General features: G+C 38.4%; 1 long non-coding RNA gene across 1 annotated transcript in view; it reads left to right on the top strand.

Annotated features, from left to right (window-relative positions):
- The window catches only part of LOC145770062 (uncharacterized), a 33555-nt gene extending 27947 nt beyond the window's left edge, over positions 1-5608 (top strand). The window contains exon 3 of the long non-coding RNA XR_014289126.1: positions 5442-5608. This is a non-coding gene — a long non-coding RNA (uncharacterized LOC145770062). The remainder of the gene's footprint in view (positions 1-5441) is intronic.
- The last annotated feature ends 11947 nt before the right edge of the window (positions 5609-17555 follow it).

Here is a 17555-nt window from a genome sequence, read left to right as displayed (position 1 = left end):
CTAATGTTGAAGGAACAACGGAGTTGCGCGTCCCGTAATGTACCGTCCCAAACAGAACTCATGAGCCCATTACGATACATTTCACCCAAGCTTCTCTGTCAACACTGTTATTATAATTGTCTCCACATTGGTTGCATAGCCGCCCATGCTCTTCCATCTGCAGTAGCTGCTGAACCTCTTTTTCCTTTTTCTTGTGATTGAATCTTGCTCTTCTTTTGAGGCTTCTTAACGGTCGTATGCTCGTTTGCTTTTTTTCTGGCGTGTCCGTCAGTATCGCACACTTAAGGCGTTTTCTTCCTCCATTTCTTTTACCTGTTTTGACAGGGGCCTTGGGGAACGCACGCACCATTTCAGGGCTGAATGGTATTGAATTAACTCCGCGACTTGTCAATGCCAGCCTTTTCCTACATGAACGAGAGGTTGAAGGTGTATTGACCGGTTCCTCATCGCTCGTGGCGGCCAACAGGCCTTGCACCTCTGAAGTTGAGCTTTCGTTCGAGGCTTTCGTTCGAGGCAACGCTAAAGCTCTGTGACATCACAGACGTTTGAACATGATCACATTGGTTAGAGCAGTGTTTCTCAAACTTTTTTGGCCCAACACCCCTTCATGAACTGGCAAAATTTTACCGCCCCCCGCCCCCCCCCCCAACAAAAATGATTAATTACGAAAAGCAAATATAAAACAATAAATACTATTAATACTGCAAAAAGTGCTCAATGCCAAGGAAAAAGCCAAGCAGAGCGATATAATTACATCAAATATAGGCAATAGTTACCACTTACCAGTCTCTAAAACCCTTACAGCCTGTTTTACCCTAAAAGGGGGGTCATCAGAAGGTCCTTATTTAAATAGAATTCTATTTCTTACTTCTAATTCTACTGCTACTACTGGTAGTCAGTGTGAACCTTGGGCTTGGTGGGAAAATGTCAGTTTCTTCACATCCGGTGTAAAGCCAGTGAAAAACGGTAGCCACTTTAACAAGTCGAAATTCTGCCACTGAAATTGATTAGGATGAAACCGCCAACCAATCACAAGCTACGGTTTAAGTGACGTAAAAAATGACGAAAAGAAGATCATAGAAAGCAAATTAAGTGATGGATTTTTTGTCAGCTGGTTGGCTTAGGGGTTAGGGTTAGGGCTAGAAAGTAGTCATTTCATTGACGCGGGTTCGATTCCCACTACTGCTATTGCTCTTTTTCTTCTGTAATTAGCAAATAAAGTTAAAAACAAGCATTAACTCTCTGGATGAGTGCGAGAAGGATCACAATTGGACGGTAGCCTCTTATAACATGTTGTGATTGGTTGGCGGTTGCATTCTAATCAATTTCAGTGGCAGAATTTCGACTTGTTAAAGTGGCTACCGTGAAAAACATTCGAAGATCACTTCTTATGGATATGTCAAGTGGGTTTCGCTGTTTGGTATGTAGCAAAACTACACCGCTGAATCCCTTTTCCACCAGGTATGAGATAGGAAATGCTACCACGAAGATACGAGCTCTTTAAAGAAATCGTTACGGTGGGCGGTAGATGGGTTAAACCAGAATGCCAATTTTTTAATATAGAGAATAAAATAGTAATACTAATAATCAAAACGCCCCCCTTAAGCCGAGGTAATCACACCGCCCTCCTGCAAAATCAAAACGCCCACCGGGGGGCGGTACCGCCCCCGTTGAGAACCACTGGGTTAGAGGATCCATTTGGCAGATTATTTAACTTATCCCTGATTAATGATTTCATCAAGTGAAAATATAAGGGGGTTGGTTGAATCACGTGATTCAACCAACCCCACCAAGGTATCACAGAAAATAAAAGCTATTTTACACTGAGTTTGGACTTGGCCGTCATTACTGATTTTTTAACATTTAGCTAACTGGCTACATAATAAATACAAACAACACTGAAATCGTCTGGGAGCGGCACTTTCAAACTACGATTTTTGATTTTGATTACAATCTGATAAAAAAGTGCATTTCATTTTCTCATGCTTTTTCTTGAAGGGGCGGCAAAATCTGAATTCGCCCCCGGCGGCACATTCCGGCACATTCCCTAGCTACGCCACTGTGTACAGTATGGTTATACAGGAGGTGAATTGTTCGTAAACAGTTGTTCGTAAAGCAATTGTTCGTAAACAATTTTTCGTAAAATCAATTCTTCGTAAAGCAATTCTTCGTAAAGCAATTCTTCGTATACATCAATTCTTCGTATAGGTGAATTGTTCGTAAACAGGTGATAAGTGAATTGTTCGTGAACAATTTTTCGCAACACCAAGGTTTGTCTTGCAATTTCCAATGAAGGTGCGTAATGCAAATTTTCCTGAATAACCAAGTTACGACGACACAAAGAAATAAGCACAACGAAAAAGCACATTTTTTGTTATTTATTGGAATACAACAATTGTCTGTGTTTAGCAATTCTTTGCTTACACTGCCAATACTACTTTGAGTAACTTCGTACAAATTGTCCACAAGCCAAGTTTAGTATGAAGTATTGTGTGCAATTCCACGCAAGTAATCACAAATTTCATCATCTTGAAAGTCTTGACGCCAAGTTCGGACGACTCTAGTTAGTTTTTCTGCACTGTCCTTGTACTTCTTCTTTGGAGGGGTCCTGCCTGGCCACTGACATACTGTTCAATGCGAACCTCATTTAGGTTTTGCTCTCGCTTGATTACAGATATGAACTTCCAAATATCTGGATGATTTGCAGATACCTGGAACATGAACCCTCTGTGCCATCCTTCAATGCTATTATTAGTTTTGGGAAGGCCACTGAGGACGCCATCATAGCACAGTTCCACATTTGAATTGCAAACATTGGAGGACGGCGCCCTTGACGACGATCTGGGCGCCCAACCCAAGTGTCTTCAAAGTAGTCAATTACTGGCTGAGCAACATCTGGTAATACATTCCCATCAATGAGAATGTCAAAGGCCCGGCTGATTTCATCAATAGGCACAAAGGCCAGAGACGACAACATGCGCAGTCTCAGAGCAAACTGTGCACTTGTCTCGTACTGCTCCTTCAGGCCACTTGATTGCGTCTTTCTCCAAATGCACTGGCACAAATGGAAGAAACAGCCACGGTGAGTTGAAAGTGGGTACTCTCTGCTTACTGCATTGACCATGGCCATCTCAAAGTCAGTCATGATTGTCTCTGGAACAGCAACAGCAGGTAACAACTCCTTGATCTTTTGCAGCAGATGAATGTATGTCCCTCTCCTTTTGTCCCCCAGCAGGGCATACACCAGAGGCACTGAAGTGTTTTCCTTCAGTCCGTGTATTGTGTAAAGCTGTTCAAACAGTGAAGGCACTGTCTTGAAGGTGCCGTCAGCATACCAGTGCTTTGAACGGGCAAGGAGCTGCAGATTTCTTTCAGTGGCAAAGAGGACCATACGATTATCTCCAGGCCCAGAATCATAGGCCAAGAATGTTACACCAGCAAACGTTTGCTTGTACTCTACTGGAAGCACAATGTCACGGAGAGAATATGGGATTGCCGGGCCTGCATTTTCTTTCAATCGCACTTGGGTGACTGCCCTTTTCATGCTCTGCACACTTGGCAGTTTTGCTGCCGTGGCTTGACTGAGTCCAATAGTTTTTGCTGAGACGGGGTAACTGGGGCCATCACGACTGTCTTTTGCTGCACAACGAATATTTTCCATAACCTTTGCTGCTTCGACATGACCAGCATCTCCAGCATGATTGTGCTTACCTCTGGATTGTACAATGGCTGCCGTAGCAGTTGTTACTCGTGCAGGACATTTCTTATTAAAATGCTCACATTTCCAATAAGTAGTTTCTTGCCCTTGTGCGTTAAGTGCACTATAATCTTTGTAATAAAGCTGGCCACTATACAAAAGTTTTGGCCTTCCTTTTTCGCTGCTCACAAACTGTAATGCCATTCTGAATTAGGGACTCTACAGTCTACACTCGGTCTGCTCGTCTACACTCTACAGGTACAGCACGTCTTTAAGCGCAATTAGCACATCTCTAGCATATAGACTACCCTAATTGATTGTTCGTAAACAATTGTAACTGTTTTTTTTTTGTTTTTTTAAAGCTGTAGCCTAACTTTTATGAACATTTGTTTACGAACAATTAGTATTACGGTCAATTGCATGCCCGAAGAATTGCTTTACGAAGAATTGATTTTCGAACAATTGCTTAAAGAACAATTGCTTTACGAAAAACTGTTTACGAAGAAAACGTAGGACACCGTACAGCATTGTGCTTTACTCATTATTAGGGAGATACTGACACAATGCATTTAAACTCTTGTTTTTGTACTTTTTGAGTCTTGTGATGTTTGGGATTTATATCTTAATCCTTGTTACACAGTTCAGTGTCAAGAAAAGTTTAGTCTATATCGGAAAGTAGTAGTAAAATACATTTATATACTAGACTATTGATAGCAGTGGGGACGTTTTAATTAGTTGGTCAATAATTTGCCGCAAAAAATATTTGGGCACAATTGCTTACTGTATATTCGGGCAAGAATTCTTTCGCGCCCCCAAAAACTAACCTTCACCTACACCTATAACTCAGCAAGCTTTCGTACAACTTCGACATTCCTAATAATATCCGTGATATGGTTAAGAAAGGTTGTCGAGCACAATGCAACTCAACAAATAATTTTTAAAGTACTGCATTCCTAATTAAACTTTTTGTCGTATGGAGGCTGGAATTTATTAAAAATTTGTAATAAAATATTGTTCAAAATCTTCAAATATAGAGATAAGAACGTAAAACCATTGGCAAAAAAACTTTTTTGCATTGTTAATAATAAGCTTACAGCTTTATGACAAAATATGTTAGCTTAGTCTATAAACTTTAGCCTAATTATAGAGGGCGCTGAATAGAATGAATCTGTAGGATTATTTACATAGCAATTGCTTCGCCAATAAAATTTTATAGTTACTTCAAACACTACTGTAATTGATAAGTAATTAGCAATTGGTAAAGATAAGCAACTTTTTTTTGTCCCAGTTTCAAAATCTTCATCACCAAACTTAGCATAAAATGAGGTGAGTAGGCTATAGTTACAGTAATTCCTCAGCTGACGAACAAGTTGCGTTCCTAACGGCCGTTCGTATCTTGAATTGTTCGTTAATTCGAACTGTACTGTTGATTGGTATAGCCTACAGAACTACATTGGCTTATGTCTCCTAGACATTCGTCCATCACATACGCAACATTTACGCAAGTTCTTTCTTGCATTAAATACACTTGCGGTGTTGCCATTTTATATCCGTGTTGCCATTTTAACGACATGGAGATCATTTTAAAGAAAAAATAAGGACTGTTGCTAACACAAAAAACCGGACACAGATGCATTTGCAAAGTTTTTTTGTGGAAAAATATATGTCCTAGTAAGAAATTAAATGTTCGAATCTCCGAATGTTCGTAAGTTGAGAAATTATTTTACTATTCTATGGTACACAGGCACCGCACAACAGAAAGAAAAGTAAAGTCGACACACTTCATGAAGCCATTGATTACATAAGACGATTAGAAAAGTTGCTGAAAGAAACTGGCGGACTTCCCAATGCGGAAAAACTGACGAATACAACGCACGCTCGTTCTCGGCAATTGGTCACAGAATGTCCCTTCCTGCCTGACCGCACGTTTTATCCAACAACGACATTTACTGATGCAAATACTTCGTCACTTTCTACCACATTAAACATGTAAGTACTTTCTTGAAAGAGCGTATATTTTTGTAGCAAATTGTCACGATTTCTTTCTATCTCTTACCAGGAAAAAGACTTGGAAAGGTTCAATGACGTAGTTTAATGGGTCAAACCGAAAAGCAGTCAATTAAATGTCGAATAATTCTACTAGTGAAATGATAATCTGACTTCTTGAAGGACTTTAACAAACGGCTTCTCAAATAACTCTAATTTCGAACACAATTTATATCAGCACCAATTCTCATCTACTTGTATTCGATTACTTCAAGTCTCAATCACCAATAATTTCTGCACCAACTACCAATCCACAACTCATAGCACAACTCCCATAATAATCTCAGAATAATAATTACGCAAATTACACCACTATTTATAGAAGGTGGCTTCGGTCTGGTAACATCGAGAAGGTTACGTAATGTCACATTGTTATGTCAAGTTGCAATAAATGTCAACAAGTAGAAGCTTATAGAAGTCTAAAGAATGTCACGTTCGCAAGAAGATTCTTACATAATAACGATTTCGCAATCGGACATTTACTGATAAGCAACCTTATGACGTCATGACAAACGACGCTCAGAAATCATGAAAAACAACAGAACCTTCTAGATTTGCTTGCTTACAGACGATTCTAGAAATACGTTACATAATACAGATTTCTCATTCAAAGGTTACTTCAGGTCAATAACCGATAATAACACATCGCACCAGAATTCTACAACCAAAACAACACGCTCGAAGATACAAAGCAACCCATCTTGAGGCATTGCACCTTGATTGTGACATACGCCCCGCCTTAGAATATTGTTGCAAACAATATAACAACACAATCAATACAATACACATTACAAAACAATTAATTACTCGATATATCAATTCTCATAAATTATCTTCAACGACTCATTAGTCCATCGTTGCATGATCTACCAAGGACAGCGTTTCTCAAGACAATGATCATTACGTTTACTGTGAAAGTTTCCATAGTCCTCAATGTCCTCTGTGCACTGGCGAGCAAGATGACCCATCTTCTTACATCGGAAACACTTCCTCTCCGGATAGTCCTTGGCCAGATGACCTTCTCTGTGACAGTTGTAGCAAGCCTTTCCATCAAAAGAGCAGCTCCTGGCTATGTGTCCTATCTCTCCACATCGGTAGCAATGGTTGTTACGGCAACGTCTATTTTCCGAATGTCCGCCGTCAGCAACGCATTCCCTAGCGAAGTGTCCGCGTCTACCGCATCTATAGCAAACTCCAAATGGTCGTCGCCGATTATCTGCAGAACAATCTCGAGCAAAGTGACCATTCTTGCCACAAGAATCACAAGTAACTTCAGAATCTCTCTCAGTAACATTTCCGATTATAAGATCAACTAAAGGGTTTTGTAAACATAACGCTTTCACAGTCCCACTACAATATGGAGTTTCGATATATATATTCGCTAACGGTCCTTGGATTGAAGTGGTATCTATCGACATCACATGGCCAGTTTTTCCCGTTAACTGACTGTCTTTTACTAAATCTCTCCTCACCATTATACCCGTAGAACCAGAATCACGTAAAACTTTTACCTTTTTGTTTCCAACTGTTCCATCCACTACTGGCAGGTAATCTTCAGGTATTATTTCTTCGGATCTCTCCTTCCCAAGCGTGGGTTCAGGAATCATTAACGCACAACCACCTCGATAAACGTCCGTGTCTTTATCTTTTCCAGACTGATTGGATAGGGAAAACGACTTGTCCTTGCATTCCTTTGCTTTGTGTCCTTGCCTATTGCAACGATTGCACCACTTTCTCGATTCCTGATGATTTTTGTTAGTCTTCTTCCGGCAGTTAACAGCCTTATGACCTAATCCATTACAATTAAAACAACGTACTTCTCTCGGAACAGCACCTCCTTTAAAATTATTTGTTTGCTCCTCGTCATCATCGAATGACATTATCTCTTCGGTCGACAACTTCTCATCATGGGCAACTAAATACTGTTCCGCCACACTAGCTATGTCTTCTAGAGTCTTTGGACTTTTCTCCATTAAATAAACGGACAGATCTTTTGAACATGAATCTGTGAATTGTTCCTTAACTATAAGGTTTGCCAATCCGTCCAATGATTGTTCGGCCCCCGAAAGTTCAAACCATTTTAACAAAAGGTTTCTTAAACGTTCAATAAATTGACCTGGGCTTTCATGTCGTTCAGGCTTTGCCTCACGGAATTTTTGACGGTATCCATGCTCGGTAAAATTGTATCGCTTTAACAGAGCTAACTTCAATCTGTCGTAGTTCATGGCCTCTTCTTGCGAAAGTCTTGAATATACATCAAGAGCTTGTCCCGATAATAACATGCTTACCTGGGTAGCCCACGTTGACTTCTCCAATTTGGCTATTGTAGCATATCTTTCAAATCTTAACAAATAACTATCTAACTCATCTTTTTCTTCAACAAATGATGGCAAATCTGGACGTCTAACTTGCGCCACAATAACATCTCGAACATTATCATTAGTAGAATTAGATCGCTCACCAATGTCCAGTTTTTGTTTTTCTAAATCAAGCCTTAACTTTTCCAATTCATATTGCGCTCTTCTCTCTTCAGCTTCTGCTTCGTACTGCCGTTGTGCACGTTTTTCTTCAGCTTCGTGCTGTGCCCGCTTCTCTTCAGCTTCTGCTTCGCGCTGCGCCCGCTTTTCTTCAGCTTCAAGTTGTGCTCGCTTCTCCTCAGCTTCAAGTTGTGCTCGCTTCTCCTCAGCTTCAAGTTGTGCTCGCTTCTCCTCAGCTTCAAGTTTTGCTTTCCTTATTTCACGAGAAGCTCTTCTTTCTTCTCTTTCGTCAGCTTCTCGCTGAGCTTTTTGATCCATCATCTTGTGATACTCTTCCACCACAAACTGAGACTTCTCATTGCCAGTCAGCCCCATTCGTTTAGCCATGCTCCCTAAGTCTTCAATCATCTCATGTTTGACAGTATCCGCCATTTTGACAGCTTGTTGTTAATTTATTATTCTTTCTATAAATCCTTCGGTATTCTTCGGGGTTTTTTTTTCGGTTTATCCCGGACGAGCCCCCAGAATGTCACGATTTCTTTCTATCTCTTACCAGGAAAAAGACTTGGAAAGGTTCAATGACGTAGTTTAATGGGTCAAACCGAAAAGCAGTCAATTAAATGTCGAATAATTCTACTAGTGAAATGATAATCTGACTTCTTGAAGGACTTTAACAAACGGCTTCTCAAATAACTCTAATTTCGAACACAATTTATATCAGCACCAATTCTCATCTACTTGTATTCGATTACTTCAAGTCTCAATCACCAATAATTTCTGCACCAACTACCAATCCACAACTCATAGCACAACTCCCATAATAATCTCAGAATAATAATTACGCAAATTACACCACTATTTATAGAAGGTGGCTTCGGTCTGGTAACATCGAGAAGGTTACGTAATGTCACATTGTTATGTCAAGTTGCAATAAATGTCAACAAGCAGAAGCTTATAGAAGTCTAAAGAATGTCACGTTCGCAAGAAGATTCTTACATAATAACGATTTCGCAATCGGACATTTACTGATAAGCAACCTTATGACGTCATGACAAACGACGCTCAGAAATCATGAAAAACAACAGAACCTTCTAGATTTTCTTGCTTACAGACGATTCTAGAAATACGTTACATAATACAGATTTCTCATTCAAAGGTTACTTCAGGTCAATAACCGATAATAACACATCGCACCAGAATTCTACAACCAAAACAACACGCTCGAAGATACAAAGCAAGCCATCGTGAGGCATTGCACCTTGATTGTGACACAAATCTACTTCGAATTAACAGAGCAAAACTTGAAATAGACCATCAGGAGACACTACCAAAACATGTGCGCTATTTGCATAAAGCGCTAATCAAAGACGGCCATTGGTAGAGCTTTGGTAGAAACTTTGCCTTGCTACAACTATAATACAAGCATATAAAGCGAAGTAGGCTGACACTCAAATAATTTGTGGGACCGAAAATCAACAGCTTTATTTTAAACACACAGAAAAACAACTATGTTTAACAAGTGTTTAACATTAACCTCGAATTTTTTGACACATTATGGTATCATCATTAGGACAACGACTTAGCCACGCCCGGCCTGGAGAAGCAATAGCCCCCTAAATATTTAATCTTGTCGCCACAAAAAACTTTTGATTTTGACATCAAATGCAAGTTGCTTGGAATTTAATACAAGTGTTTTGAAAACAACCAAGCAAATTTCTAGAAGCGTGGACACTCTTATCCACAAGTTTAAATTTCATCTCCAATGTGATTAATTTCAGTAGCCTCTAACTTAATCAAACTTCATCTCTAGCAATGAAAATGCATTGACACGTTAAGTGAGTCAAGTTTGCATCTTTATAGTGTATACTAGTTGGTTTGGTTTTGAATCTTTATCCTCGGACTGACAAAGCCTTGATAGGTTATTTCAGGTAGTTTCGCATACTCGTTGATAGGTTATTTCAGGTAGTTTCGCATACTCGCAAAGGCTCTTGACGCAGGGCCGGTTACCGAGATTGACAAAGTAAAATTTCCGATTGTTGAAGTATTATTGCCGGGAATTATTGCATCCATTAAGTGCCGCTGAATGGAGAGCAGTCGTTAGAATGCGTTGCTCAAGCGCACACCCCGAGAGTCGAACCAACTCCACTTGATCTTGAAGCTTCTTCGTTCACGAAGTCACATGCGCTAATCAACTGAGCTATCGGGGCGGATGAGGAAACTGATCAGTTGAAACTGATAATTCAGCAGTCAGCACACTCCATTTGTGTGGTCTTGCTCTGTAGTTTAAACGACATGTGGGTTTTGCTTATAGTAGGGCTACCATATGTTCTCTTTTTGGAGGATTTCTTTTCTCAAAACAAATTAATTTTCCTCCGAGGACACTCAAAAATGCTCAATTGACTCCATTTTTTCCTGTATTTTCTTGCTTTGCCTATAGGCTACTGTATTTTCAAAAAGATTTTATTTTAATGTGACTTTTCTGCGACGGCTTGTCTTTGATTTCCAAACATTTACTAGACAAATGCAACATGTTGTCACAGTTTTCTCTATCTTTTACACGTAAAGGGACTTTGTAAAGAAAACAAATCAATAGCCTAGCTTTTTTTCTCAACTCTAAACCTTAAAACATTTGACCAGGCTAACACTCACAATAGTATTTCTATAAATTTAATTTATGTTGTGGAACCGGTTTTCGTTCATTAGAACTCTTCAGCACAACTGAATCGAAACAAAAGTTAGCCTACAATGCAAATAGATGTCAACACAACTGGTCCAAAATGAACGAAAAATTACATATTAATTAGATAAAAATGTTCATGACCTCCATATTCTTTTCTTTACTTCTTCCTTTTCTTCACTATTTTGGCAAAAAACGCAACCATTGAATACTATAATTTGAACTAGCTTGAGCAAATAACGGCAAACAGTTGAAAAGTGAAAACTCAAATAAAATTTATCAGTAATAAAAATTTCACTTTTGATCATAGATATTTTTTTTTCTAGTTTTTCCATCCCTTGTCACCTATTTCTGCCGCATTGATTGCTTATTAACCTTTTGCATATTGCAAGTCTAGCATGATGATGTAATAGAAGCGTTTGTTCTAGGTTTCACTGACATAGCGTTTCTGTAATCCTCCTGCTTGGTAAATTTTATTTGAGTTTTCACTTTTGAACTGTTTGCCCTTACTTGCTCAAGCTAGTTCAAATTATAGTATTCTATAGTTGCGTTTTTTGCCAAAACAATGAAGAAAGGGAAGAAATAAAGAAAATAATGTGGAGGTCATGAACATTTTTATCTAATTAATATGTAATTTTTCGTTTATTTTGATCCAGTTGTGCTGACATCTATTTGTATTGTAGGCTAATTTTTGTTACGATTCAGTTGTGCTGAAGAGTTCTAATGAACGAAAACCGGTTCCACAATATACATTAAATTTTCTTGAAATACTACTATGAGTGTTGGCCTGGTCAAATATTTTAAGGTTTAGAGTTGAAAAAAAAGCTAGGCTATTGATTTGTTTTCTTAGTGATTGCTTTCCGTGTTAGGTAGATTGCCCATTTGAGGAAGTGTCATAGTACCAGATCACCTTTTCCAGTTAGTGTTTTCCACTTTTGACTTTGGAAAGGTTGATGACGTAGTTTATTGGAATATCAAACGTTAAACAGTCAATTAAATGTCGAATAGTTCTACTTTTGAGATTTTAGATTGCTTCCAGAATGACAGCAAACTTCTTCGTCGACTTCAAAACAGATATTCGCTACTACTTGCAACAGCAACTTTGTAGTCGACAATAACTACCAATTTTACAAACTATCCAACATCAGCTAAAACTCTACAATCGTCTTCAACATACTGTTGATTACGACTTCTCAACTTCTACTTCCCATAATACACATATACAATTACACAACTCTTAAAATCATAGTCAAATTACGCGGCTATGTATAACAGGTTTGAGTTGACTAGAAGCTTTTAAAAACTATAGCAATATTTATTTAAAAACTATCACAAGAACTCATTCTTCTGGTCATCAAGTCAAAGACATTTCCAGAATTGCACGAACACAAAATCTTCTAAAAGTATGCTGCCGTCTCAAGGTAAAGCGACGTAACTACAGAAAAGTTAAAGCCGAGAAAAAGCGCTTTAAAGTTAATCGTAAACCCTAACGACATTTTAATCGCAATTCAACATTTGATGCCTCCAACTGAAAGACCTTGCCTACTTTTTGTTTCAATGGGAACAAAAACATTGATTGCTGTCTACATTGATTGCTGTCCTACTTTTCGCTAATTAAGATAATTAGTGTAGTTACGTCGCTTTACCTTTACCTTCTGCTACAAAATTGTGGTCGATTTGCCGACATAAGAGGGCATAGCTTGTTTAGTATGTCTCCATGTAATCTCTGTCGTTAGCGTTATCGTCCTTAGAATCATTCATAAGCGTTTTCACAACTTCATGCAAAAGGATTTTTGCTATAATTCGCGTTTAACTTGTAGCTGTGTTTAAGCTAACTGTTGATTCTTATATTCACTAAAAGGATGCTACAAGACGCTTTATGAAGAGTGTTTGAGTAGGCTACAAAAGTTGCAGAATCAACACGCAACAAAATATTAACCTCATTTTGTAGATGAAATATTTTCACTTCAGAAGCAAATAAGAATTTTATCTACAAAATGAGGTTAATATTTTGTTGCCTGTTGACTCTGCAGCTTCTGTACTAATGTTTTCACTTCAGAAGCTAATAAGAATTTTATCTACAGTACAAAATGTGGTTATTCTTTTGCTACGTAATTGTCTTTGCAACACGAGCGAAACAGCTGGCGTTGTTTGGCAGACTGACATCCCATTGAGAATTTGGGATTGACTCTAGAATCTATTGTAAATCGATGTAACTGGGATTATTTGCTCTGGATTCTATGGTAAATCGACGTAACTGGCAGTTACGTCGTTTTGGCTTTGCATAGATGATCTTTATATGTAGTTACGTCGTTTTGACCAACAAATATCTCGCAAACTACTGCAGTTACGCTGTTGAGTTTTTGCTGGAAGAAAAATATAGTCATTGCGAAGCGTTTAAAAATAAAAAGTGGGAAAATCAAACATCTGTAGTTACGTCGCTTTACCTTGGGACGGCAGGATGGATGGATGGATGGATGGATGGATGGATGGATGGATGGATGGATGGATGGATGGATGGATGGATGGATGGATGGATGGATGGATGGATGGATGGATGGATGGATGGATGGATGGATGGATGGTCATTTTATTTTTGTTGTTGATTTTTTTAAAGCAAAGTTTTTAAAGTTTTTTAAGCAAGTTTTGCAATAACAGATTGCGTAATTAAAGGTTACTTTAGGACAATAACCGAGAATAACTCCTTAAAGGAATTACACAATTAGTGTAGCATACTTGTTCAAGAACATATAATGTGGCCTGCCGTTTGGATACGCATATTGATTGTGTCAATACTGATTCATAGGTTCTCCAAGAAATTGATTACCTTGCTGTTGTCGTTGCAAACGATCTATAACGTTCATCGTTTGATAGGTTCTCCAAAGCTCTTCATAATTGGTTTAAGGGTCAAAAAATCAACGAAACTTCAGATAGGTTTGAAGAAAAAATAGTTTATTGATTGATAATTTTATAGCAACAGTTGTAGCAAGTTTAGTTTCCCAGAGTCGGTACTTGCGGGGGCAACCACGTGGAGGTACTTGCTTTCGCCCCCAGTTTATTGATGTTGCCTTTTCTTGCCTGCAGTGCAATGCCATGCATCGTGAGGGTATGAAGAAACCTTCTGAAAGCTCATTTCACAGCATTGGCGCATTGTCTATTGTGTCCTTTTGATAGAGATTTCTCAACAACTACCACACGTCGAAAACCATCCGTTTCAGTACAACAACTTACTATTAAGAAGCAGTTTGAGGAGACGGTGATTTCATTTGTTTTTACCAGAGACCTTAGAATGTGCTGCTGTTGTATCCTACAGAGATAGTTATCCGTTTTTTTTTAAAGTAGCGCTCTACCCGCTACCGTTTCTTCTTCTTCAACAGATTAATCATGTTTAATCAGTTGTGGCCTCCCATAGCCTATGAACTCCCTCTATTTTGTTCTGTTTTTTTGTTTTGTTTTAGCTAGTAATTCTAGAATACTTTTTATTTGGGTAATTTGCTTGATATTGTCAAAATATTTCAATTTTTTGTCGTCCCTTTTTTCGTTTTCCTCCACCACCCCAGTCAACATTAAATTTTCCAACGAGTTGCTTCTTGCTATCAATACCGCTACTCGGGCTAAAATAGCGTGCGCTACCGCCACTTCTCCCGCTACTTTTGTCTTAACTTAAGCTGACACAAAAAGCACTTTTTGACGTTACAACGACCTTGCAAACAAATGATATCGTTGGTTACACAGACATTCTGGGGGCTCGTCCGGGAAATACTAAAAGAACAATAAATCAACAACAAGCTTTCAAAATGACGGACATCGTCGAAAATTACATGATTGTAAACTTACGGAGCATGGCTGAACGAATGGGTCTGAGTGGCAATGAGAAGTCCCAGTTTGTGATAAAAGAGTATCACAAGATAATGGACCAAAAAGTTCAGCAAGAATCTGACAAAAGAGAAGAAGAGCTGCTCGTGAAATTAGAAAAGCAAAACTAGAAGCTGAAGAGCAGAGAGCACAACGTGAAGAAGAAGCTGAAGAGAAAAGAGTGCAACATGAATTGAAAAAGTTAAGACTTGATTCAGAAAGAAAAAAGCTGGACATTGGTGAGCGATCTATGTCTATTAACGGTAATGCTCGAGATGTTACTGTGGCGCAAGTTAGACAACCAGATTTGCCATCGTTTGTTGAGGAAAAAGATGATTTCGAAGTTTAGAAAGTTATTTGTTAAGACTTGAACGATATGCCTCAATAGCCAAATTGGAGAAACCGACGTGGCTACTCAGGTAAGCAGGTTGTTATCGAGGCAAGCCCTTAATGTATAACTTGTTCAAGACTTTCGCATGAAAATGCAATGAACTACGATAAATTAAAGTTAGCTCTGTTGAAGCGTTACAATTTTACCGAGTACGGATACCTTCAAAGATTCCGTGAGGCAAAGCCTGAGCAGCATGAAAGCCCAGGTCAATTTATGGAACGCATAAGAATCCTTTTGCTAAAAAGGTTTGAACTTTCGTGGGCTGAACAATCGATAGATGGATTGGCAAACCTTATAATTAAGGAGCAATTTACAGAGTAATGTTCGAAAGATCTTTCTGTTTATCTAATGGAGAAAAGTCTACAGACTCTAGAAGATATAACTACTATGGCGGAACAGTACTTAGTTACTCATGATGAGAAGTTATCGATCGAAGAGACGTTGTTATACCATAATGACGAGGAGCAAACAGATCGTTTTAAAGGAGGTTCTGTTCCAAGAGAAGTACGTTGCTATTAACTGTAATAGCTTCGGTCATAAGGCTGTTAAGTGTCGAAGTAAGCCTAATAGAAATCATCAAGATGCAAGGAAATGGTGCAATCGTTGCAGTTGGCAAGAATACGAAGCAAAGGAATATAAAGATAGGTCGTTTTTCCTAACCAATCAGTCTGGAAAGAACGGTAAAGACACAGACGTTTATCGAGGCAGTTGTGCGATAATTAATCATTCGTAAACCACAGCTTAAGGAGACACCGGATGAAAATGATAATCTGTTGGAGAAGAAAGTGGGAAAGAAGGCGATAAAATGTGCTTGTGAAAAAATAATACCTGAAGATTACCTGCCAGTAATAGGCCACTGGGATCGTTGGAAAACAAAAGGTAAAAGTTTTACGTGATGCTGGGTCTGCCCGTATATTGGTGAGGAGAGATTTGGCAAAAGAAAGTCAGTTAACTGGAAAAACCGGCCATGTGATGTCGATTAATTACACTTTAATCCTATTTCCTGTGACTTTTTTTGGTCAGTTGACCTGCGGACGGGGAAGGGGGGGGGGTCGGTTCGACACTAGTACTCTGTGCTCGTGTAACTCCGAAACTACGCAAGATAGATCAAACAAATTTTCGCATGATGCAGTTAATAATTTATCTGACAACACAGCATCGAAAATCGTTTGCAATTTGTTCAACAGCACAACTTGAAAAATCACATGTGACGGGGCAATTCTTTTGTGTTCAATTTTAATCTTTTACGTGCGGACGTTCTCCACGCTTCAATGAAATCGTAATTGGCGCCCGACTTGCGTTTGCTTGTTGTTTTACCGGAGGTATTGTAAAAACATATTTTGCTTTGTTTCAACATTTGCAGAAAATTAGACAAAATCACCGCAAAAAAGGGCTTCAAGTTATTTTTAAGCCACATGTTATAGACTACACTTTTTCAAACGTACTGCCATCACTTGATATTAGAACTAAATCAAGCAATGAGCTTTAGTAAAGATTTAATTTGTGTCAATTGTGTTTAGTTCAGTTTTCTTTTCACACTCACACTGTCCAATTTGGTCATACATGATCAAGAAACACTTTGTATTTTACAGCACATCCCAGGGAGCTATTCATTCGTTTTTAAAAAATTTTTAACGTCTTGAGACGTTGAGTCGATGTAAAAAGTGTTTGATTTGCTGTCTGGCTAGCCTTTGAATACAGAAAAATAAGGAAGCTTAATGGTGTCACATGGTGTTTGAACAACAACCTATCCAAAGGTCGTTGCTTGCTTCGAAAGGGGCTAGTTCCAACTGAGGCCTTCATGCATTCCAAAAACAAAAATCGTCTAAAACTACTGACTGATAAACTATGTCACGATGCATTACAAAAGTGATATGGTTCAATACTTACCAACAATGATCAATTTGAAAGAAATAATTTTGCAAACAGTTTTGATAATGTGTAGCGATAATAATCGTTTAGTTAAATCGTATTGGTAGGCCATAGAAGAGGTCGTTTGTAGATTGCCAAATGGAACTCCCGTTCTGCATGACAAACTCAAAGTCGTGGCATAACGATACAAAAAATAAATCCATTTAACAAGATATCAAATCTTACAAAAAAATCTTTTTCAGGCTATTTGCTATTGGTTGTACAAAAACAAATCACTAAAGTTTTGACTTTTTCTTGCGGCAAAATTGAAGGTTATTGATATTTTAAAAATGCACATTGGTGTCTAAACAATTGAAATGGCATTTTTTATGTTGGCAACTAGATTTGCAAGGTCACATTTTCTACATTTTTTTTCTAATTTGTTGCACATGCATTTTGTGTCAAGCTATTTCTTATACATTAAAAGATTTCTTTGTCTTCAAATTTTGGAATAGCATTTTAGTTCCAGTTTGCGGTTGTTACTGCAAAAGCCATCTTTTG

The sequence above is a fragment of the Aplidium turbinatum genome, chromosome 5, assembly GCF_918807975.1.
Source record: "Aplidium turbinatum chromosome 5, kaAplTurb1.1, whole genome shotgun sequence".
NCBI lineage: Eukaryota > Metazoa > Chordata > Ascidiacea > Aplousobranchia > Polyclinidae > Aplidium > Aplidium turbinatum.
The sequence above is the reverse complement of the archived record's forward strand: the minus strand, read 5'-3'. Positions and strand labels throughout refer to the sequence as shown.